The sequence below is a fragment of the Pelobates fuscus genome, chromosome 2 (genome assembly GCF_036172605.1).
Source record: "Pelobates fuscus isolate aPelFus1 chromosome 2, aPelFus1.pri, whole genome shotgun sequence".
NCBI classification, from domain to species: Eukaryota; Metazoa; Chordata; class Amphibia; order Anura; family Pelobatidae; genus Pelobates; species Pelobates fuscus.
In genome coordinates, this window is record NC_086318.1 from 286,673,412 (window position 1) to 286,694,490 (window position 21,079).

General features: G+C 41.7%; 57 pseudogenes; all 57 read left to right on the forward strand.

The window, feature by feature from the left end:
- The first annotated feature begins 288 nt into the window (after positions 1 to 288).
- On the forward strand, positions 289 to 407 carry LOC134594817 (5S ribosomal RNA; annotated as a pseudogene).
- A 225-nt stretch (positions 408 to 632) lies between these two features.
- LOC134595188 (5S ribosomal RNA) lies at positions 633 to 751 on the forward strand (annotated as a pseudogene).
- A 134-nt stretch (positions 752 to 885) lies between these two features.
- On the forward strand, positions 886 to 1,004 carry LOC134588400 (5S ribosomal RNA; annotated as a pseudogene).
- Positions 1,005 to 1,482: 478 nt separating this feature from the next.
- Positions 1,483 to 1,601, forward strand: LOC134591460 (5S ribosomal RNA; annotated as a pseudogene).
- Positions 1,602 to 1,825: 224 nt separating this feature from the next.
- Positions 1,826 to 1,944, forward strand: LOC134597162 (5S ribosomal RNA; annotated as a pseudogene).
- A 134-nt stretch (positions 1,945 to 2,078) lies between these two features.
- Positions 2,079 to 2,197, forward strand: LOC134591472 (5S ribosomal RNA; annotated as a pseudogene).
- Positions 2,198 to 2,422: 225 nt separating this feature from the next.
- On the forward strand, positions 2,423 to 2,541 carry LOC134596619 (5S ribosomal RNA; annotated as a pseudogene).
- A 559-nt stretch (positions 2,542 to 3,100) lies between these two features.
- LOC134595280 (5S ribosomal RNA) lies at positions 3,101 to 3,219 on the forward strand (annotated as a pseudogene).
- Positions 3,220 to 3,696: 477 nt separating this feature from the next.
- On the forward strand, positions 3,697 to 3,815 carry LOC134588632 (5S ribosomal RNA; annotated as a pseudogene).
- A 225-nt stretch (positions 3,816 to 4,040) lies between these two features.
- LOC134595291 (5S ribosomal RNA) lies at positions 4,041 to 4,159 on the forward strand (annotated as a pseudogene).
- A 477-nt stretch (positions 4,160 to 4,636) lies between these two features.
- LOC134595469 (5S ribosomal RNA) lies at positions 4,637 to 4,755 on the forward strand (annotated as a pseudogene).
- Positions 4,756 to 5,557: 802 nt separating this feature from the next.
- On the forward strand, positions 5,558 to 5,676 carry LOC134595417 (5S ribosomal RNA; annotated as a pseudogene).
- A 134-nt stretch (positions 5,677 to 5,810) lies between these two features.
- On the forward strand, positions 5,811 to 5,929 carry LOC134596961 (5S ribosomal RNA; annotated as a pseudogene).
- Positions 5,930 to 6,154: 225 nt separating this feature from the next.
- Positions 6,155 to 6,273, forward strand: LOC134595538 (5S ribosomal RNA; annotated as a pseudogene).
- Positions 6,274 to 7,409: 1,136 nt separating this feature from the next.
- Positions 7,410 to 7,528, forward strand: LOC134595418 (5S ribosomal RNA; annotated as a pseudogene).
- A 134-nt stretch (positions 7,529 to 7,662) lies between these two features.
- Positions 7,663 to 7,781, forward strand: LOC134596962 (5S ribosomal RNA; annotated as a pseudogene).
- Positions 7,782 to 8,097: 316 nt separating this feature from the next.
- LOC134591484 (5S ribosomal RNA) lies at positions 8,098 to 8,216 on the forward strand (annotated as a pseudogene).
- Positions 8,217 to 8,441: 225 nt separating this feature from the next.
- LOC134598105 (5S ribosomal RNA) lies at positions 8,442 to 8,560 on the forward strand (annotated as a pseudogene).
- A 225-nt stretch (positions 8,561 to 8,785) lies between these two features.
- LOC134596353 (5S ribosomal RNA) lies at positions 8,786 to 8,904 on the forward strand (annotated as a pseudogene).
- A 225-nt stretch (positions 8,905 to 9,129) lies between these two features.
- Positions 9,130 to 9,248, forward strand: LOC134594810 (5S ribosomal RNA; annotated as a pseudogene).
- Positions 9,249 to 9,473: 225 nt separating this feature from the next.
- Positions 9,474 to 9,592, forward strand: LOC134597466 (5S ribosomal RNA; annotated as a pseudogene).
- A 225-nt stretch (positions 9,593 to 9,817) lies between these two features.
- On the forward strand, positions 9,818 to 9,936 carry LOC134588408 (5S ribosomal RNA; annotated as a pseudogene).
- A 225-nt stretch (positions 9,937 to 10,161) lies between these two features.
- LOC134595680 (5S ribosomal RNA) lies at positions 10,162 to 10,280 on the forward strand (annotated as a pseudogene).
- A 135-nt stretch (positions 10,281 to 10,415) lies between these two features.
- On the forward strand, positions 10,416 to 10,534 carry LOC134587871 (5S ribosomal RNA; annotated as a pseudogene).
- A 225-nt stretch (positions 10,535 to 10,759) lies between these two features.
- On the forward strand, positions 10,760 to 10,878 carry LOC134594636 (5S ribosomal RNA; annotated as a pseudogene).
- A 225-nt stretch (positions 10,879 to 11,103) lies between these two features.
- LOC134596549 (5S ribosomal RNA) lies at positions 11,104 to 11,222 on the forward strand (annotated as a pseudogene).
- A 316-nt stretch (positions 11,223 to 11,538) lies between these two features.
- On the forward strand, positions 11,539 to 11,657 carry LOC134598005 (5S ribosomal RNA; annotated as a pseudogene).
- A 225-nt stretch (positions 11,658 to 11,882) lies between these two features.
- LOC134598397 (5S ribosomal RNA) lies at positions 11,883 to 12,001 on the forward strand (annotated as a pseudogene).
- A 134-nt stretch (positions 12,002 to 12,135) lies between these two features.
- On the forward strand, positions 12,136 to 12,254 carry LOC134597756 (5S ribosomal RNA; annotated as a pseudogene).
- Positions 12,255 to 12,388: 134 nt separating this feature from the next.
- LOC134596162 (5S ribosomal RNA) lies at positions 12,389 to 12,507 on the forward strand (annotated as a pseudogene).
- Positions 12,508 to 12,732: 225 nt separating this feature from the next.
- On the forward strand, positions 12,733 to 12,851 carry LOC134594973 (5S ribosomal RNA; annotated as a pseudogene).
- Positions 12,852 to 13,076: 225 nt separating this feature from the next.
- On the forward strand, positions 13,077 to 13,195 carry LOC134595473 (5S ribosomal RNA; annotated as a pseudogene).
- Positions 13,196 to 13,329: 134 nt separating this feature from the next.
- On the forward strand, positions 13,330 to 13,448 carry LOC134595518 (5S ribosomal RNA; annotated as a pseudogene).
- Positions 13,449 to 13,673: 225 nt separating this feature from the next.
- On the forward strand, positions 13,674 to 13,792 carry LOC134587815 (5S ribosomal RNA; annotated as a pseudogene).
- A 225-nt stretch (positions 13,793 to 14,017) lies between these two features.
- On the forward strand, positions 14,018 to 14,136 carry LOC134588104 (5S ribosomal RNA; annotated as a pseudogene).
- Positions 14,137 to 14,361: 225 nt separating this feature from the next.
- On the forward strand, positions 14,362 to 14,480 carry LOC134594608 (5S ribosomal RNA; annotated as a pseudogene).
- Positions 14,481 to 14,614: 134 nt separating this feature from the next.
- LOC134596612 (5S ribosomal RNA) lies at positions 14,615 to 14,733 on the forward strand (annotated as a pseudogene).
- Positions 14,734 to 14,867: 134 nt separating this feature from the next.
- LOC134597030 (5S ribosomal RNA) lies at positions 14,868 to 14,986 on the forward strand (annotated as a pseudogene).
- A 134-nt stretch (positions 14,987 to 15,120) lies between these two features.
- LOC134596164 (5S ribosomal RNA) lies at positions 15,121 to 15,239 on the forward strand (annotated as a pseudogene).
- Positions 15,240 to 15,464: 225 nt separating this feature from the next.
- LOC134594609 (5S ribosomal RNA) lies at positions 15,465 to 15,583 on the forward strand (annotated as a pseudogene).
- A 225-nt stretch (positions 15,584 to 15,808) lies between these two features.
- LOC134594976 (5S ribosomal RNA) lies at positions 15,809 to 15,927 on the forward strand (annotated as a pseudogene).
- Positions 15,928 to 16,152: 225 nt separating this feature from the next.
- Positions 16,153 to 16,271, forward strand: LOC134587816 (5S ribosomal RNA; annotated as a pseudogene).
- A 225-nt stretch (positions 16,272 to 16,496) lies between these two features.
- LOC134598398 (5S ribosomal RNA) lies at positions 16,497 to 16,615 on the forward strand (annotated as a pseudogene).
- Positions 16,616 to 16,749: 134 nt separating this feature from the next.
- Positions 16,750 to 16,868, forward strand: LOC134597757 (5S ribosomal RNA; annotated as a pseudogene).
- Positions 16,869 to 17,002: 134 nt separating this feature from the next.
- On the forward strand, positions 17,003 to 17,121 carry LOC134596165 (5S ribosomal RNA; annotated as a pseudogene).
- Positions 17,122 to 17,346: 225 nt separating this feature from the next.
- On the forward strand, positions 17,347 to 17,465 carry LOC134594610 (5S ribosomal RNA; annotated as a pseudogene).
- A 225-nt stretch (positions 17,466 to 17,690) lies between these two features.
- Positions 17,691 to 17,809, forward strand: LOC134594977 (5S ribosomal RNA; annotated as a pseudogene).
- Positions 17,810 to 18,034: 225 nt separating this feature from the next.
- Positions 18,035 to 18,153, forward strand: LOC134595474 (5S ribosomal RNA; annotated as a pseudogene).
- A 134-nt stretch (positions 18,154 to 18,287) lies between these two features.
- On the forward strand, positions 18,288 to 18,406 carry LOC134588988 (5S ribosomal RNA; annotated as a pseudogene).
- A 134-nt stretch (positions 18,407 to 18,540) lies between these two features.
- LOC134594978 (5S ribosomal RNA) lies at positions 18,541 to 18,659 on the forward strand (annotated as a pseudogene).
- A 225-nt stretch (positions 18,660 to 18,884) lies between these two features.
- On the forward strand, positions 18,885 to 19,003 carry LOC134594611 (5S ribosomal RNA; annotated as a pseudogene).
- A 134-nt stretch (positions 19,004 to 19,137) lies between these two features.
- LOC134594979 (5S ribosomal RNA) lies at positions 19,138 to 19,256 on the forward strand (annotated as a pseudogene).
- Positions 19,257 to 19,481: 225 nt separating this feature from the next.
- Positions 19,482 to 19,600, forward strand: LOC134594613 (5S ribosomal RNA; annotated as a pseudogene).
- A 225-nt stretch (positions 19,601 to 19,825) lies between these two features.
- On the forward strand, positions 19,826 to 19,944 carry LOC134594980 (5S ribosomal RNA; annotated as a pseudogene).
- Positions 19,945 to 20,169: 225 nt separating this feature from the next.
- LOC134587818 (5S ribosomal RNA) lies at positions 20,170 to 20,288 on the forward strand (annotated as a pseudogene).
- Positions 20,289 to 20,513: 225 nt separating this feature from the next.
- On the forward strand, positions 20,514 to 20,632 carry LOC134588105 (5S ribosomal RNA; annotated as a pseudogene).
- A 225-nt stretch (positions 20,633 to 20,857) lies between these two features.
- On the forward strand, positions 20,858 to 20,976 carry LOC134594614 (5S ribosomal RNA; annotated as a pseudogene).
- The last annotated feature ends 103 nt before the right edge of the window (positions 20,977 to 21,079 follow it).

Sequence of the window (21,079 nt, forward strand, 5' to 3'; positions counted from 1 at the left end):
CAGACTCGGGCCTGGTTAGTACTTGTATGGGAGACCAACTAGGAACCTCAGGTGCCGTAAGCTTTTGTTTATTTCTTTTTTGCATTATGATGTCATAATCAGACCACTTTTTTCCCTATGGGAGACCAACTAGGAACCTCAGGTGCCGTAAGCTTTTGTTTATTTCTTTTTTGCATTGTGATGTCATAATCAGACCACTTTTTTCCCTATCCAGAAGCGTCTTGTCTTTTGTCGCAACCAGAGTTTGATATTCTACCAACATTAGCGAGATCGCATTCTCTTAATTTCATTTACGGCCATACCAGTCTGAAAATGCCTGATCTCGTCAGATCTCGGAAGCCATCCAGACTCGGGCCTGGTTAGTACTTGTATGGGAGACCAACTAGGAACCTCAGGTGCCGTAAGCTTTTGTTTATTTCTTTTTTGCATTATGATGTCATAATCAGACCACTTTTTTCCCTATGGGAGACCAACTAGGAACCTCAGGTGCCGTAAGCGTTTGTTTATTTCTTTTTTGCATTATGATGTCATAATCAGACCACTTTTTTCCCTATCCAGAAGCGTCTTGTCTTTTGTCGCAACCAGAGTTTGATATTCTACCAACATTAGCGAGATCGCATTCTCTTAATTTCACTTACGGCCATACCAGTCTTAAAATGCCTGATCTCGTCAGATCTCGGAAGCCATCCAGACTCGGGCCTGGTTAGTACTTGTATGGGAGACCAACTAGGAACCTCAGGTGCCGTAAGCTTTTGTTTATTTCTTTTTTGCATTATGATGTCATAATCAGACCACTTTTTTCCCTATCCAGAAGCGTCTTGTCTTTTGTCGCAACCAGAGTTTGATATTCTACCAACATTAGCGAGATCGCATTCTCTTAATTTCACTTACGGCCATACCAGTCTGAAAATGCCTGATTTTGTCAGATCTCGGAAGCCATCCAGACTCGGGTCTGGTTAGTACTTGTATGGGAGACCAACTAGGAACCTCAGGTGCCGTAAGCTTTTGTTTATTTCTTTTTTGCATTATGATGTCATAATCAGACCACTTTTTTCCCTATCCAGAAGCGTCTTGTCTTTTGTCGCAACCAGAGTTTGATATTCTACCAACATTAGCGAGATCGCATTCTCTTTATTTCATTTACGGCCATACCAGTCTGAAAATGCCTGATCTCGTCATATCTCGGAAGCCATCCAGACTCGACCCTGGTTAGTACTTGTATGGGAGACCAACTAGGAACCTCAGGTGCCGTAAGATTTTGTTTATTTCTGTTTTGCATTATGATGTCATAATCAGACCACTTTTTTCCCTATGGGAGACCAACTAGGAACCTCAGGTGCCGTAAGATTTTGTTTATTTCTTTTTTGCATTATGATGTCATAATCAGACCACTTTTTTCCCTATGCAGAAGCGTCTTGTCTTTTGTCGCAACCAGAGTTTGATATTCTACCAACATTAGCGAGATCGCATTCTCTTAATTTCACTTACGGCCATACCAGTCTGAAAATGCCTGATCTCGTCAGATCTCGGAAGCCATCCAGACTCGGGCCTGGTTAGTACTTGTATGGGAGACCAACTAGGAACCTCAGGTGCCGTAAGCTTTTGTTTATTTCTGTTTTGCATTATGATGTCATAATCAGACCACTTTTTTCCTATGGGAGACCAACTAGGAACCTCAGGTGCCGTAAGCTTTTGTTTATTTCTTTTTTGCATTATGATGTCATAATCAGACCACTTTTTTCCCAATCCAGAAGCGTCTTGTCTTTTGTCGCAACCAGAGTTTGATATTCTACCAACATTAGCGAGATCGCATTCTCTTAATTTCACTTGCGGCCATACCAGTCTGAAAATGCTTGATCTCGTCAGATCTCGGAATCCATCCAGACTTGGGCCTGGTTAGTACTTGTATGGGAGACCAACTAGGAACCTCAGGTGCCGTAAGCTTTTGTTTATTTCTTTTTTGCATTATGATGTCATAATCAGACCACTTTTTTCCCTATCCAGAAGCGTCTTGTCTTTTGTCGCAACCAGAGTTTGATATTCTACCAACATTAGCGAGATCGCATTCTCTTAATTTCACTTACGGCCATACCAGTCTGAAAATGCCTGATCTCGTCAGATCTCGGAAGCCATCCAGACTCGGGCCTGGTTAGTACTTGTATGGGAGACCAACTAGGAACCTCAGGTGCCGTAAGCTTTTGTTTATTTCTTTTTTGCATTATGATGTCATAATCAGACCACTTTTTTCCCTATGGGAGACCAACTAGGAACCTCAGGTGCCGTAAGCTTTTGTTTATTTCTTTTTTGCATTATGATGTCATAATCAGACCACTTTTTTCCCTATCCAGAAGCGTCTTGTCTTTTGTCGCAACCAGAGTTTGATATTCTACCAACATTAGCGAGATCGCATTCTCTTAATTTCACTTACGGCCATACCAGTCTGAAAATGCCTGATCTCATCAGATCTCGGAAGCCATCCAGACTCGGGCCTGGTTAGTACTTGTATGGGAGACCAACTAGGAACCTCAGGTGCCGTAAGTTTTTGTTTATTTCTTTTTTGCATTATGATGTCATAATCAGACCACTTTTTTCCCTATGGGAGACCAACTAGGAACCTCAGGTGCCGTAAGCTTTTGTTTATTTCTTTTTTGCATTATGATGTCATAATCAGACCACTTTTTTCCCTATCCAGAAGCGTCTTGTCTTTTGTCGCAACCAGAGTTTGATATTCTACCAACATTAGCGAGATCGCATTCTCTTAATTTCACTTACGGCCATACCAGTCTGAAAATGTCAGATCTCGGAAGCCATCCAGACTCGGGCCTGGTTAGTACTTGTATGGGAGACCAACTAGGAACCTCAGGTGCCGTAAGCTTTTGTTTATTTCTTTTTTGCATTATGATTTCATAATCAGACCACTTTTTTCCCTATGGGAGACCAACTAGGAACATCAGGTGCCGTAAGCTTTTGTTTATTTCTTTTTTGCATTATGATGTCATAATCAGACCACTTTTTTCCCTATCCAGAAGCGTCTTGTCTTTTGTCGCAACCAGAGTTTGATATTCTACCAACATTAGCGAGATCGCATTCTCTTAATTTCACTTACGGCCATACCAGTCTGAAAATGCCTGATCTCGTCAGATCTCAGAAGCCATCCAGACTCGGGCCTGGTTAGTACTTGTATGGGCGACCAACTAGGAACCTCAGGTGCCGTAAGCTTTTGTTTATTTCTTTTTTGCATTATGATGTCATAATCAGACCACTTTTTTCCCTATCCAGAAGCATCTTGTCTTTTGTCGCAACCAGAGTTTGATATTCTACCAACATTAACGAGATCGCATTCTCTTAATTTCACTTACGGCCATACCAGTCTGAAAATGACTGATCTCGTCAGATCTCGGAAGCCATCCAGACTTGGGCCTGGTTAGTACTTGTATGGGAGAACAACTAGGAACCTCAGGTGCGTAAGCTTTTGTTTATTTCTTTTTTGCATTATGATGTCATAATCAGACCACTTTTTTCCCTATGGGAGACCAACTAGGAACCTCAGGTGCCGTAAGCTTTTGTTTATTTCTTTTTTGCATTATGATGTCATAATCAGACCACTTTTTTCCCTATCCAGAAGCGTCTTGTCTTTTGTCGCAACCAGAGTTTGATATTCTACCAACATTAGCGAGATCGCATTCTCTTAATTTCACTTACGGCCATACCAGTCTGAAAATGCCTGATCTTGTCAGATCTCGGAAGCCATCCAGACTCGGGCCTGGTTAATATTTGTATGGGAGACCAACTAGGAACCTCAGGTGCCGTAAGCTTTTGTTTATTTCTTTTTTGCATTATGATTTCATAATCAGACCACTTTTTTCCCTATGGGAGACCAACTAGGAACCTCAGGTGCCGTAAGCTTTTGTTTATTTCTTTTTTGCATTATGATGTCATAATCAGACCACTTTTTTCCCTATCCAGAAGCGTCTTGTCTTTTGTCGCAACCAGAGTTTGATATTCTACCAACATTAGCGAGATCGCATTCTCTTAATTTCACTTACGGCCATACCAGTCTGAAAATGCCTGATCTCGTCAGATCTCAGAAGCCATCCAGACTCGGGCCTGGTTAGTACTTGTATGGGCGACCAACTAGGAACCTCAGGTGCCGTAAGCTTTTGTTTATTTCTTTTTTGCATTATGATGTCATAATCAGACCACTTTTTTCCCTATCCAGAAGCATCTTGTCTTTTGTCGCAACCAGAGTTTGATATTCTACCAACATTAACGAGATCGCATTCTCTTAATTTCACTTACGGCCATACCAGTCTGAAAATGACTGATCTCGTCAGATCTCGGAAGCCATCCAGACTTGGGCCTGGTTAGTACTTGTATGGGAGAACAACTAGGAACCTCAGGTGCGTAAGCTTTTGTTTATTTCTTTTTTGCATTATGATGTCATAATCAGACCACTTTTTTCCCTATGGGAGACCAACTAGGAACCTCAGGTGCCGTAAGCTTTTGTTTATTTCTTTTTTGCATTATGATGTCATAATCAGACCACTTTTTTCCCTATCCAGAAGCGTCTTGTCTTTTGTCGCAACCAGAGTTTGATATTCTACCAACATTAGCGAGATCGCATTCTCTTAATTTCGTTTACGGCCATACCAGTCTGAAAATGCCTGATCTCGTCAGATCTCGGAAGCCATCCAGACTCGGGCCTGGTTAGTACTTGTATGGGAGACCAACTAGGAACCTCAGGTGCCGTAAGGTTTTGTTTATTTCTTTTTTGCATTATGATGTCATAATCAGACCACTTTTTCCCCTATGGGAGACCAACTAGGAACCTCAGGTGCCGTAAGCTTTTGTTTATTTCTTTTTTGCATTATGATGTCATAATCAGACCACTTTTTTCCCTATCCAGAAGCGTCTTGTCTATTGTCGCAACCAGAGTTTGATATTCTACCAACATTAGCGAGATCGCATTCTCTTAATTTCACTTACGGCCATACCAGTCTGAAAATGCCTGATCTCGGAAGCCATCCAGACACGGGCCTGGTTAGTACTTGTATGGGAGACCAACTAGGAACCTCAGATGCCGTAAGCTTTTGTTTATTTCTTTTTTGCATTATGATGTCATAATCAGACCACTTTTTTCCCTATCCAGAAGCGTCTTGTCTTTTGTCGCAACCAGAGTTTGATATTCTACCAACATTAGCGAGATCGCATTCTCTTAATTTCACTTACGGCCATACCAGTCTGAAAATGCCAGGTCTCGGAAGCCATCCAGACTCGGGCCTGGTTAGTATTTGTATGGGAGACCAACTAGGAACCTCAGGTGCCGTAAGCTTTTGTTTATTTCTTTTTTGCATTATGATGTCATAATCAGACCACTTTTTTCCCTATGGGAGACCAACTAGGAACCTCAGGTGCCGTAAGCTTTTGTTTATTTCTTTTTTGCATTATGATGTCATAATCAGACCACTTTTTTCCCTATCCAGAAGCGTCTTGTCTTTTGTCGCAACCAGAGTTTGATATTCTACCAACATTAGCGAGATCGCATTCTCTTAATTTCACTTACGGCCATACCAGTCTGAAAATGCCTGATCTTGTCAGATCTCAGAAGCCATCCAGACTCGGGCCTGGTTAGTACTTGTATGGGCGACCAACTAGGAACCTCAGGTGCCGTAAGCTTTTGTTTATTTCTTTTTTGCATTATGATGTCATAATCAGACCACTTTTTTCCCTATCCAGAAGCATCTTGTCTTTTGTCGCAACCAGAGTTTGATATTCTACCAACATTAACGAGATCGCATTCTCTTAATTTCACTTACGGCCATACCAGTCTGAAAATGCCTGATCTCGTCAGATCTCGGAAGCCATCCAGACTTGGGCCTGGTTAGTACTTGTATGGGAGAACAACTAGGAACCTCAGGTGCCGTAAGCTTTTGTTTATTTCTTTTTTGCATTATGATGTCATAATCAGACCACTTTTTTCCCAATGGGAGACCAACTAGGAACCTCAGGTGCCGTAAGCTTTTGTTTATTTCTTTTTTGCATTATGATGTCATAATCAGACCACTTTTTTCCCTATCCAGAAGCGTCTTGTCTTTTGTCGCAACCAGAGTTTGATATTCTACCAACATTAGCGAGATCGCATTCTCTTAATTTCGTTTACGGCCATACCAGTCTGAAAATGCCTGATCTCGTCAGATCTCGGAAGCCATCCAGACTCGGGCCTGGTTAGTACTTGTATGGGAGACCAACTAGGAACCTCAGGTGCCGTAAGCTTTTGTTTATTTCTTTTTTGCATTATGATGTCATAATCAGACCACTTTTTCCCCTATGGGAGACCAACTAGGAACCTCAGGTGCCGTAAGCTTTTGTTTATTTCTTTTTTGCATTATGATGTCATAATCAGACCACTTTTTTCCCTATCCAGAAGCGTCTTGTCTATTGTCGCAACCAGAGTTTGATATTCTACCAACATTAGCGAGATCGCATTCTCTTAATTTCACTTACGGCCATACCAGTCTGAAAATGCCTGATCTCGGAAGCCATCCAGACTCGGGCCTGGTTAGTACTTGTATGGGAGACCAACTAGGAACCTCAGATGCCGTAAGCTTTTGTTTATTTCTTTTTTGCATTATGATGTCATAATCAGACCACTTTTTCCCCTATGGGAGACCAACTAGGAACCTCAGGTGCCGTAAGCTTTTGTTTATTTCTTTTTTGCATTATGATGTCATAATCAGACCACTTTTTTCCCTATCCAGAAGCGTCTTGTCTATTGTCGCAACCAGAGTTTGATATTCTACCAACATTAGCGAGATCGCATTCTCTTAATTTCACTTACGGCCATACCAGTCTGAAAATGCCTGATCTCGGAAGCCATCCAGACACGGGCCTGGTTAGTACTTGTATGGGAGACCAACTAGGAACCTCAGATGCCGTAAGCTTTTGTTTATTTCTTTTTTGCATTATGATGTCATAATCAGACCACTTTTTTCCCTATCCAGAAGCGTCTTGTCTTTTGTCGCAACCAGAGTTTGATATTCTACCAACATTAGCGAGATCGCATTCTCTTAATTTCACTTACGGCCATACCAGTCTGAAAATGCCAGGTCTCGGAAGCCATCCAGACTCGGGCCTGGTTAGTATTTGTATGGGAGACCAACTAGGAACCTCAGGTGCCGTAAGCTTTTGTTTATTTCTTTTTTGCATTATGATGTCATAATCAGACCACTTTTTTCCCTATGGGAGACCAACTAGGAACCTCAGGTGCCGTAAGCTTTTGTTTATTTCTTTTTTGCATTATGATGTCATAATCAGACCACTTTTTTCCCTATCCAGAAGCGTCTTGTCTTTTGTCGCAACCAGAGTTTGATATTCTACCAACATTAGCGAGATCGCATTCTCTTAATTTCACTTACGGCCATACCAGTCTGAAAATGCCTGATCTTGTCAGATCTCAGAAGCCATCCAGACTCGGGCCTGGTTAGTACTTGTATGGGCGACCAACTAGGAACCTCAGGTGCCGTAAGCTTTTGTTTATTTCTTTTTTGCATTATGATGTCATAATCAGACCACTTTTTTCCCTATCCAGAAGCATCTTGTCTTTTGTCGCAACCAGAGTTTGATATTCTACCAACATTAACGAGATCGCATTCTCTTAATTTCACTTACGGCCATACCAGTCTGAAAATGCCTGATCTCGTCAGATCTCGGAAGCCATCCAGACTTGGGCCTGGTTAGTACTTGTATGGGAGAACAACTAGGAACCTCAGGTGCCGTAAGCTTTTGTTTATTTCTTTTTTGCATTATGATGTCATAATCAGACCACTTTTTTCCCAATGGGAGACCAACTAGGAACCTCAGGTGCCGTAAGCTTTTGTTTATTTCTTTTTTGCATTATGATGTCATAATCAGACCACTTTTTTCCCTATGGGAGACCAACTAGGAACCTCAGGTGCCGTAAGCTTTTGTTTATTTCTTTTTTGCATTATGATGTCATAATCAGACCACTTTTTTCCCTATCCAGAAGCGTCTTGTCTTTTGTCGCAACCAGAGTTTGATATTCTACCAACATTAGCGAGATCGCATTTTCTTAATTTCACTTACGGCCATACCAGTCTGAAAATGCCTGATCTCGTCAGATCTCGGAAGCCATCCAGACTCGGGCCTGGTTAGTACTTGTATGGGAGACCAACTAGGAACCTCAGGTGCCGTAAGCTTTTGTTTATTTCTTTTTTGCATTATGATGTCATAATCAGACCACTTTTTTCCCTATGGGAGACCAACTAGGAACCTCAGGTGCCGTAAGCTTTTGTTTATTTCTTTTTTGCATTATGATGTCATAATCAGACCACTTTTTTCCCTATCCAGAAGCGTCTTGTCTTTTGTCGCAACCAGAGTTTGATATTCTACCAACATTAGCGAGATCGCATTCTCTTAATTTCACTTACGGCCATACCAGTCTGAAAATGCCTGATCTCGTCATATCTCGGAAGCCATCCAGACTCGGGCCTGGTTAGTACTTGTATGGGAGACCAACTAGGAACCTCAGGTGCCGTAAGCTTTTGTTTATTTCTTTTTTGCATTATGATGTCATAATCAGACCACTTTTTTCCCTATGGGAGACCAACTAGGAACCTCAGGTGCCGTAAGCTTTTGTTTATTTCTTTTTTGCATTATGATGTCATAATCAGACCACTTTTTTCCCTATCCAGAAGCGTCTTGTCTTTTGTCGCAACCAGAGTTTGATATTCTACCAACATTAGCGAGATCGCATTCTCTTAATTTCCCTTACGGCCATACCAGTCTGAAAATGCCTGATCTCGTCAGGTCTCGGAAGCCATCCAGACTCGGGCCTGGTTAGTACTTGTATGGGAGACCAACTAGGAACCTCAGGTGCCGTAAGCTTTTGTTTATTTCTTTTTTGCATTATGATGTCATAATCAGACCACTTTTTTCCCTATGGGAGACCAACTAGGAACCTCAGGTGCCGTAAGCTTTTGTTTATTTCTTTTTTGCATTATGATGTCATAATCAGACCACTTTTTTCCCTATCCAGAAGCGTCTTGTCTTTTGTCGCAACCAGAGTTTGATATTCTACCAACATTAGCGAGATCGCATTCTCTTAATTTCACTTACGGCCATACCAGTCTGAAAATGCCTGATCTCGTCAGATCTCGGAAGCCATCCAGACTCGGGCCTGGTTAGTACTTGTATGGGAGACCAACTAGGAGCCTCAGGTGCCGTAAGCTTTTGTTTATTTCTTTTTTGCATTATGATGTCATAATCAGAACACTTTTTTCCCTATGGGAGACCAACTAGGAACCTCAGGTGCCGTAAGCTTTTGTTTATTTCTTTTTTGCATTATGATGTCATAATCAGACCACTTTTTTCCCTATCCAGAAGCGTCTTGTCTTTTGTCGCAACCAGAGTTTGATATTCTACCAACATTAGCGAGATCGCATTCTCTAAATTTCCCTTACGGCCATACCAGTCTGAAAATGCCTGATCTCGTCAGATCTCGGAAGCCATCCAGACTCGGGCATGGTTAGTACTTGTATGGGAGACCAACTAGGAACCTCAGGTGCCGTAAGCTTTTGTTTATTTCTTTTTTGCATTATGATGTCATAATCAGACCACTTTTTTCCCTATGGGAGACCAACTAGGAACCTCAAGTGCCGTAAGCTTTTGTTTATTTCTTTTTTGCATTATGATGTCATAATCAGACCACTTTTTTCCCTATCCAGAAGCGTCTTGTCTTTTGTCGCAACCAGAGTTTGATATTCTACCAACATTAGCGAGATCGCATTCTCTTAATTTCACTTACGGCCATATCAGTCTGAAAATGCCTGATCTCGTCAGATCTCGGAAGCCATCCAGACTCGGGCCTGGTTAGTACTTGTATGGTAGACCAACTAGGAACCTCAGGTGCCGTAACCTTTTGTTTATTTCTTTTTTGCATTATTATGTCATAATCAGACCACTTTTTTCCCTATGGGAGACCAACTAGGAACCTCAGGTGCCGTAAGCTTTTGTTTATTTCTTTTTTGCATTATGATGTCATAATCAGACCACTTTTTTCCCTATCCAGAAGCGTCTTGTCTTTTGTCGCAACCAGAGTTTGATATTCTACCAACATTAGTTAGATCGCATTCTATTAATTTCACTTACGGCCATACCAGTCTGAAAATGCCTGATCTCGTCAGATCTCGGAAGCCATCCAGACTCGGGCCTGGTTAGTACTTGTATGGAAGACCAACTAGGAACCTCAGGTGCCGTAAGCTTTTGTTTATTTTTTTTTTTGCATTATGATGTCATAATCAGACCACTTTTTTCCCTATCCAGAAGCGTCTTGTCTTTTGTCGCAACCAGAGTTTGATATTCTACCAACATTAGCGAGATCGCATTCTCTTAATCTCACTTACGGCCATACCAGTCTGAAAATGCCTGATCTCGTCAGATCTAGGAAGCCATCCAGACTCGGGCTTGGTTAGTACTTGTATGGGAGACCAACTAGGAACCTCAGGTGCCGTAAGCTTTTGTTTATTTCTTTTTTGCATTATGATGTCATAATCAGACCACTTTTTTCCCTATGGGAGACCAACTAGGAACCTCAGGTGCCGTAAGCTTTTGTTTATTTCTTTTTTGCATTATGATGTCATAATCAGACCACTTTTTTCCCTATCCAGAAGCGTCTTGTCTTTTGTCGCAACCAGAGTTTGATATTCTACCAACATTAGCGAGATCGCATTCTCTTAATTTCACTTACGGCCATACCAGTCTGAAAATGCCTGATCTCGTCAGATCTCAGAAGCCATCCAGACTCGGGCCTGGTTAGTACTTGTATGGGAGACCAACTAGGAACCTCAGGTGCCGTAAGCTTTTGTTTATTTCTTTTTTGCATTATGATGTCATAATCAGACCACTTTTTTCCCTATGGGAGACCAACTAGGAACCTCAGGTGACGTAAGCTTTTGTTTATTTCTTTTTTGCATTATGATGTCATAATCAGACCACTTTTTTCCCTATCCAGAAGCGTCTTGTCTTTTGTCGCAACCAGAGTTTGATATTCTACCAACATTTGTGAGATCGCATTCTCTTAATTTCCCTTATGGCCATACCAGTCTGAAAATGCCTGATCTCGTCAGATTTCGGAAGTCATCCAGACTCGGGCCTGGTTAGTACTTGTATGGGAGACCAACTAGGAACCTCAGGTGCCGTAAGATTTTGTTTATTTCTTTTTTGCATTATGATGTCATAATCAGACCACTTTTTTCCCTATGGGAGACCATCTAGGAACCTCAGGTGCCGTAAGCTTTTGTTTATTTCTTTTTTGCATTATGATGTCATAATCAGACCACTTTTTTCCCTATGGGAGACCAACTAGGAACCTCAGGTGCCGTAAGCTTTTGTTTATTTCTTTTTTGCATTATGATGACATAATCAGACCATTTTTTTCCCTATCCAGAAGCGTCTTGTCTTTTGTCGCAACCAGAGTTTGATATTCTACCAACATTAGCTAGATCGCATTCTCTTAATTTCCCTTATGGCCATACCAGTATGAAAATGCCTGATCTCGTCAGATCTCGGAAGCCATCCAGACTCGGGCCTGGTTAGTACTTGTATGGGAGACCAACTAGGAACCTCAGGTGCTGTAAGCTTTTGTTTATTTCTTTTTTGCATTATGATGTCATAATCAGACCACTTTTTTCCCTATGGGAGACAAACTAGGAACCTCAGGTGCCGTAAGCTTTTGTTTATTTCTTTTTTGCATTATGATGTCATAATCAGACCACTTTTTTCCCTATCCAGAAGCGTCTTGTCTTTTGTCGCAACCAGAGTTTGATATTCTACCAACATTAGCGAGATCACATTCTCTTAATTTCATTTACGGCCATACCAGTCTGAAAATGCCTGATCTCATCAGATCTCGGAAGCCATCCAGACTCGGGCCTGGTTAGGACTTGTATGGGAGACCAACTAAGAACCTCAGGTGCCGTAAGCTTTTGTTTATTTCTTTTTTGCATTATGATGTCATAATCAGACCACTTTTTTCCCTATCCAGAAGCGTCTTGTCTTTTGTCGCAACCAGAGTTTGATATTCTACCAACATTAGCGAGATCGCATTCTCTTAATTTCCCTTACGGCCATATCAGCCTGAAAATGCCTGATCTCGTCAGATCTCGGAAGCCATCCAGACTCGGGCCTGGTTAGTACTTGTATGGGAGACCAACTAGGAACTTCAGGTGCCGTAAGCTTTTGTTTATTTCTTTTTTGCATTATGATGTCATAATCAGACCACTTTTGTCCCTATCCAGAAGCGTCTTGTCTTTTGTCGCAACCAGAGTTTGATATTCTACCAACATTAGCGAGATCGCATTCTCTTAATTTCAGTTACGGCCATACCAGTCTGAAAATGCCTGATCTCGTCAGATCTCGGAAGCCATCCAGACTCGGGCCTGGTTAGTACTTGTATGGGAGACCAACTAGGAACCTCAGGTGCCGTAAGCTTTTGTTTATTTCTTTTTTGCATTATGATGTCATAATCAGACCACTTTTTTCCCTATGGGAGACCAACTAGGAACCTCAGGTGCCGTAAGCTTTTGTTTATTTCTTTTTTGCATTATGATGTCATAATCAGACCACTTTTTTCCCTATCCAGAAGCGTCTTGTCTTTTGTCGCAACCAGAGTTTGATATTCTACCAACATTAGCGAGATCGCATTCTCGTAATTTCACTTACGGCCATACCAGTCTGAAAATGCCTGATCTCGTCAGATCTCGGAAGCCATCTAGACTTGGGCCTGGTTAGTACTTGTATGGGAGACCAACTAGGAACCTCAGGTGCCGTAAGCTTTTGTTTATTTCTTTTTTGCATTATGATGTCATAATCAGACCACTTTTTTCCCTATGGGAGACCAACTAGGAACCTCAGGTGCCGTAAGCTTTTGTTTATTTCTTTTTTGCATTATGATGTCATAATCAGACCACTTTTTTCCCTATCCAGAAGGGTCTTGTCTTTTGTCGCAACCAGAGTTTGATATTCTACCAACATTAGCTAGATCGCATTCTCTTAACTTCCTTTACGGCCATACCAGTCTGAAAATGCCTGATCTCGTCAGATCTCGGAAGCCATCCAGACTCGGGCCTGGTTAGTACTTGTATGGGAGACCAACTAGGAACCTCAGGTGCCGTAAGCTTTTGTTTATTTCTTTTTTGCATTATGATGTCATAATCAGACCACTTTTTTCCCTATCCAGAAGCGTCTTGTCTTTTGTCGCAACCAGAGTTTGATATTCTACCAACATTAGCGAGATCGCATTCTCTTAATTTCCCTTACGGCCATACCAGTCTGAAAATGCCTGATCTCGTCAGATCTCGGAAGCCATCCAGACACGGGCCTGGTTAGTACTTGTATGGGAGACCAACTAGGAACCTCAGGTGCCGTAAGCTTTTGTTTATTTCTTTTTTGCATTATGATGTCATAATCAGACCACTTTTTTCCCTATGGGAGACCAACTAGGAACCTCAGGTGCCGTAAGCTTTTGTTTATTTCTTTTTTGCATTATGATGTCATAATCAGACCACTTTTTTCCCTATCCAGAAGCGTCTTGTCTTTTGTCTCAACCAGAGTTTGATATTCTACCAACATTAGCGAGATCGCATTCTCTTAATTTCCCTTACGGCCATACCAGTCTGAAAATGCCTTATCTCGTCAGATCTCGGAAGCCATCCAGACTCGGGCCTGGTTAGTACTTGTATGGGAGACCAACTAGGAACCTCAGGTGCTGTAAGCTTTTGTTTATTTCTTTTTTGCATTATGATGTCATAATCAGACCACTTTTTTCCCTATGGGAGACCAACTAGGAACCTCAGGTGCCGTAAGCTTTTGTTTATTTCTTTTTTGCATTATGATGTCATAATCAGACCACTTTTTTCCCTATCCAGAAGCGTCTTGTCTTTTGTCGCAACCAGAGTTTGATATTCTACCAACATTAGCGAGATCACATTCTCTTAATTTCATTTACGGCCATACCAGTCTGAAAATGCCTGATCTCATCAGATCTCGGAAGCCATCCAGACTCGGGCCTGGTTAGGATTTGTATGGGAGACCAACTAGGAACCTCAGGTGCCGTAAGCTTTTGTTTATTTCTTTTTTGCATTATGATGTCATAATCAGACCACTTTTTTCCCTATGGGAGACCAACTAGGAACCTCAGGTGCCGTAAGCTTTTGTTTATTTCTTTTTTGCATTATGATGTCATAATCAGACCACTTTTTTCCCTATCCAGAAGCGTCTTGTCTTTTGTCGCAACCAGAGTTTGATATTCTACCAACATTAGCGAGATCGGATTATCCTAATTTCCCTTACGGCCATACCAGTCTGAAAATGCCTGATCTCGTCAGATCTCGGAAGCCATCCAGACTCGGGCCTGGTTAGTACTTGTATGGGAGACCAACTAGGAACCTCAGGTGCCGTAAGCTTTTGTTTATTTCTTTTTTGCATTATGATGTCATAATCAGACCACTTTTTTCCCTATCCAGAAGCGTCTTGTCTTTTGTCGCAACCAGAGTTTGATATTCTACCAACATTAGCGAGATCGCATTCTCTTAATTTCACTTATGGCCATACCAGTCTGAAAATGCCTGATCTCGTCAGATCTCGGAAGCCATCCAGACTCGGGCCTGGTTGGTACTTGTATGGGAGACCAACTAGGAACCTCAGGTGCCGTAAGCTTTTGTTTATTTCTTTTTTGCATTATGATGTCATAATCAGACCACTTTTTTCCCTATCCAGAAGCGTCTTGTCTTTTGTCGCAACCAGAGTTTGATATTCTACCAACATTAGCGAGATCGCATTCTCTTAATTTCCTTTACGGCCATACCAGTCTGAAAATGCCTGATCTCGTCAGATCTCGGAAGCCATATAGACTCGGGCCTGGTTAGTACTTGTATGGGAGACCAACTAGGAACCTCAGGTGCCGTAACCTTTTGTTTATTTCTTTTTTGCATTATGATGTCATAATCAGACCTCTTTTTTCCCTATCCAGAAGCGTCTTGTCTTTTGTCGCAACCAGAGTTTGATATTCTACCAACATTAGCGAGATCGCATTCTCTTAATTTCAGTTACGGCCATACCAGTCTGAAAATGCCTGATCTCGTCAGATCTCGGAAGCCATCCAGACTCGGGCCTGGTTAGTACTTGTATGGGAGACCAACTAGGAACCTCAGGTGCCGTAAGCTTTTGTTTATTTCTTTTTTGCATTATGATGTCATAATCAGACCACTTTTTTCCCTATGGGAGACCAACTAGGAACCTCAGGTGCCGTAAGCTTTTGTTTATTTATTTTTTGCATTATGATGTCATAATCAGACCACTTTTTTCCCTATCCAGAAGCGTCTTGTCTTTTGTCGCAACCAGAGTTTGATATTCTACCAACATTAGCAAGATCGCATTCTCTTAATTTCCCTTACGGCCATACCAGTCTGAAAATGCCTGATCTCGTCAGATCTCGGAAGCCATCCAGACTCGGGCCTGGTTAGTACTTGTATGGGAGACCAACTAGGAACCTCAGGTGCCGTAAGCTTTTGTTTATTTCTTTTTTGCATTATGATGTCATAATCAGACCACTTTTTTCCCTATGGGAGACCAACTAGGAACCTCAGGTGCCGTAAGCTTTTGTTTATTTCTTTTTTGCATTATGATGTCATAATCAGACCACTTTTTTCCCTATCCAGAAGCGTCTTGTCTTTTGTCGCAACTAGAGTTTGATATTCTACCAACATTAGCGAGATCGCATTCTCGTAATTTCACTTACGGCCATACCAGTCTGAAAATGCCTGATCTCGTCAGATCTCGGAAGCCATCTAGACTTGGGCCTGGTTAGTACTTGTATGGGAGACCAACTAGGAACCTCAGGTGCCGTAAGCTTTTGTTTATTTCTTTTTTGCATTATGATGTCATAATCAGACCACTTTTTTCCCTATGGGAGACCAACTAGGAACCTCAGGTGCCGTAAGCTTTTGTTTATTTCTTTTTTGCATTATGATGTCATAATCAGACCACTTTTTTCCCTATCCAGAAGCGTCTTGTCTTTTGTCTCAACCAGAGTTTGATATTCTACCAACATTAGCGAGATCGCATTCTCTTAATTTCCCTTACGGCCATACCAGTCTGAAAATGCCTTATCTCGTCAGATCTCGGAAGCCATCCAGACTCGGGCCTGGTTAGTACTTGTATGGGAGACCAACTAGGAACCTCAGGTGCTGTAAGCTTTTGTTTATTTCTTTTTTGCATTATGATGTCATAATCAGACCACTTTTTTCCCTATGGGAGACCAACTAGGAACCTCAGGTGCCGTAAGCTTTTGTTTATTTCTTTTTTGCATTATGATGTCATAATCAGACCACTTTTTTCCCTATCCAGAAGCGTCTTGTCTTTTGTCGCAACCAGAGTTTGATATTCTACCAACATTAGCGAGATCACATTCTCTTAATTTCATTTACGGCCATACCAGTCTGAAAATGCCTGATCTCATCAGATCTCGGAAGCCATCCAGACTCGGGCCTGGTTAGGACTTGTATGGGAGACCAACTAAGAACCTCAGGTGCCGTAAGCTTTTGTTTATTTCTTTTTTGCATTATGATGTCATAATCAGACCACTTTTTTCCCTATCCAGAAGCGTCTTGTCTTTTGTCGCAACCAGAGTTTGATATTCTACCAACATTAGCGAGATCGCATTCTCTTAATTTCCCTTACGGCCATATCAGCCTGAAAATGCCTGATCTCGTCAGATCTCGGAAGCCATCCAGACTCGGGCCTGGTTAGTACTTGTATGGGAGACCAACTAGGAACTTCAGGTGCCGTAAGCTTTTGTTTATTTCTTTTTTGCATTATGATGTCATAATCAGACCACTTTTGTCCCTATCCAGAAGCGTCTTGTCTTTTGTCGCAACCAGAGTTTGATATTCTACCAACATTAGCGAGATCGCATTCTCTTAATTTCAGTTACGGCCATACCAGTCTGAAAATGCCTGATCTCGTCAGATCTCGGAAGCCATCCAGACTCGGGCCTGGTTAGTACTTGTATGGGAGACCAACTAGGAACCTCAGGTGCCGTAAGCTTTTGTTTATTTCTTTTTTGCATTATGATGTCATAATCAGACCACTTTTTTCCCTATGGGAGACCAACTAGGAACCTCAGGTGCCGTAAGCTTTTGTTTATTTATTTTTTGCATTATGATGTCATAATCAGACCACTTTTTTCCCTATCCAGAAGCGTCTTGTCTTTTGTCGCAACCAGAGTTTGATATTCTACCAACATTAGCAAGATCGCATTCTCTTAATTTCCCTTACGGCCATACCAGTCTGAAAATGCCTGATCTCGTCAGATCTCGGAAGCCATCCAGACTCGGGCCTGGTTAGTACTTGTATGGGAGACCAACTAGGAACCTCAGGTGCCGTAAGCTTTTGTTTATTTCTTTTTTGCATTATGATGTCATAATCAGACCACTTTTTTCCCTATGGGAGACCAACTAGGAACCTCAGGTGCCGTAAGCTTTTGTTTATTTCTTTTTTGCATTATGATGTCATAATCAGACCACTTTTTTCCCTATCCAGAAGCGTCTTGTCTTTTGTCGCAACCAGAGTTTGATATTCTACCAACATTAGCGAGATCGCATTCTCGTAATTTCACTTACGGCCATACCAGTCTGAAAATGCCTGATCTCGTCAGATCTCGGAAGCCATCTAGACTTGGGCCTGGTTAGTACTTGTATGGGAGACCAACTAGGAACCTCAGGTGCCGTAAGCTTTTGTTTATTTCTTTTTTGCATTATGATGTCATAATCAGACCACTTTTTTCCCTATGGGAGACCAACTAGGAACCTCAGGTGCCGTAAGCTTTTGTTTATTTCTTTTTTGCATTATGATGTCATAATCAGACCACTTTTTTCCCTATCCAGAAGGGTCTTGTCTTTTGTCGCAACCAGAGTTTGATATTCTACCAACATTAGCTAGATCGCATTCTCTTAACTTCCTTTACGGCCATACCAGTCTGAAAATGCCTGATCTCGTCAGATCTCGGAAGCCATCCAGACTCGGGCCTGGTTAGTACTTGTATGGGAGACCAACTAGGAACCTCAGGTGCCGTAAGCTTTTGTTTATTTCTTTTTTGCATTATGATGTCATAATCAGACCACTTTTTTCCCTATCCAGAAGCGTCTTGTCTTTTGTCGCAACCAGAGTTTGATATTCTACCAACATTAGCGAGATCGCATTCTCTTAATTTCCCTTACGGCCATACCAGTCTGAAAATGCCTTTTCTCGTCAGATCTCGGAAGCCATCCAGACTCGGGCCTGGTTAGTACTTGTGTGGGAGACCAACTAGGAACCTCAGGTGCCGTAAGCTTTTGTTTATTTCTTTTTTGCATTATGATGTCATAATCAGACCACTTTTTTCCCTATCCAGAAGCGTCTTGTCTTTTGTCGCAACCAGAGTTTGATATTCTACCAACATTAGCGAGATCGCATTCTCGTAATTTCACTTACGGCCATACCAGTCTGAAAATGCCTGATCTCGTCAGATCTCGGAAGCCATCTAGACTTGGGCCTGGTTAGTACTTGTATGGGAGACCAACTAGGAACCTCAGGTGCCGTAAGCTTTTGTTTATTTCTTTTTTGCATTATGATGTCATAATCAGACCACTTTTTTCCCTATGGGAGACCAACTAGGAACCTCAGGTGCCGTAAGCTTTTGTTTATTTATTTTTTGCATTATGAAGTCATAATCAGACCACTTTTTTCCCTATCCAGAAGCGTCTTGTCTTTTGTCGCAACCAGAGTTTGATATTCTACCAACATTAGCAAGATCGCATTCTCTTAATTTCCCTTACGGCCATACCAGTCTGAAAATGCCTGATCTCGTCAGATCTCGGAAGCCATCCAGACTCGGGCCTGGTTAGTACTTGTATGGGAGACCAACTAGGAACCTCAGGTGCCGTAAGCTTTTGTTTATTTCTTTTTTGCATTATGATGTCATAATCAGACCACTTTTTTCCCTATCCAGAAGCGTCTTGTCTTTTGTCGCAACCAGAGTTTGATATTCTACCAACATTAGCGAGATCGCATTCTCGTAATTTCACTTACGGCCATACCAGTCTGAAAATGCCTGATCTCGTCAGATCTCGGAAGCCATCTAGACTTGGGCCTGGTTAGTACTTGTATGGGAGACCAACTAGGAACCTCAGGTGCCGTAAGCTTTTGTTTATTTCTTTTTTGCATTATGATGTCATAATCAGACCACTTTTTTCCCTATGGGAGACCAACTAGGAACCTCAGGTGCCGTAAGCTTTTGTTTATTTATTTTTTGCATTATGATGTCATAATCAGACCACTTTTTTCCCTATCCAGAAGCGTCTTGTCTTTTGTCGCAACCAGAGTTTGATATTCTACCAACATTAGCAAGATCGCATTCTCTTAATTTCCCTTACGGCCATACCAGTCTGAAAATGCCTGATCTCGTCAGATCTCGGAAGCCATCCAGACTCGGGCCTGGTTAGTACTTGTATGGGAGACCAACTAGGAACCTCAGGTGCCGTAAGCTTTTGTTTATTTCTTTTTTGCATTATGATGTCATAATCAGACCACTTTTTTCCCTATGGGAGACCAACTAGGAACCTCAGGTGCCGTAAGCTTTTGTTTATTTCTTTTTTGCATTATGATGTCATAATCAGACCACTTTTTTCCCTATCCAGAAGCGTCTTGTCTTTTGTCGCAACCAGAGTTTGATATTCTACCAACATTAGCGAGATCGCATTCTCGTAATTTCACTTACGGCCATACCAGTCTGAAAATGCCTGATCTCGTCAGATCTCGGAAGCCATCTAGACTTGGGCCTGGTTAGTACTTGTATGGGAGACCAACTAGGAACCTCAGGTGCCGTAAGCTTTTGTTTATTTCTTTTTTGCATTATGATGTCATAATCAGACCACTTTTTTCCCTATGGGAGACCAACTAGGAACCTCAGGTGCCGTAAGCTTTTGTTTATTTCTTTTTTGCATTATGATGTCATAATCAGACCACTTTTTTCCCTATCCAGAAGCGTCTTGTCTTTTGTCTCAACCAGAGTTTGATATTCTACCAACATTAGCGAGATCGCATTCTCTTAATTTCCCTTACGGCCATACCAGTCTGAAAATGCCTTATCTCGTCAGATCTCGGAAGCCATCCAGACTCGGGCCTGGTTAGTACTTGTATGGGAGACCAACTAGGAACCTCAGGTGCTGTAAGCTTTTGTTTATTTCTTTTTTGCATTATGATGTCATAATCAGACCACTTTTTTCCCTATGGGAGACCAACTAGGAACCTCAGGTGCCGTAAGCTTTTGTTTATTTCTTTTTTGCATTATGATGTCATAATCAGACCACTTTTTTCCCTATCCAGAAGCGTCTTGTCTTTTGTCGCAACCAGAGTTTGATATTCTACCAACATTAGCGAGATCACATTCTCTTAATTTCATTTACGGCCATACCAGTCTGAAAATGCCTGATCTCATCAGATCTCGGAAGCCATCCAGACTCGGGCCTGGTTAGGATTTGTATGGGAGACCAACTAGGAACCTCAGGTGCCGTAAGCTTTTGTTTATTTCTTTTTTGCATTATGATGTCATAATCAGACCACTTTTTTCCCTATGGGAGACCAACTAGGAACCTCAGGTGCCGTAAGCTTTTGTTTATTTCTTTTTTGCATTATGATGTCATAATCAGACCACTTTTTTCCCTATCCAGAAGCGTCTTGTCTTTTGTCGCAACCAGAGTTTGATATTCTACCAACATTAGCGAGATCGGATTATCCTAATTTCCCTTACGGCCATACCAGTCTGAAAATGCCTGATCTCGTCAGATCTCGGAAGCCATCCAGACTCGGGCCTGGTTAGTACTTGTATGGGAGACCAACTAGGAACCTCAGGTGCCGTAAGCTTTTGTTTATTTCTTTTTTGCATTATGATGTCATAATCAGACCACTTTTTTCCCTATCCAGAAGCGTCTTGTCTTTTGTCGCAACCAGAGTTTGATATTCTACC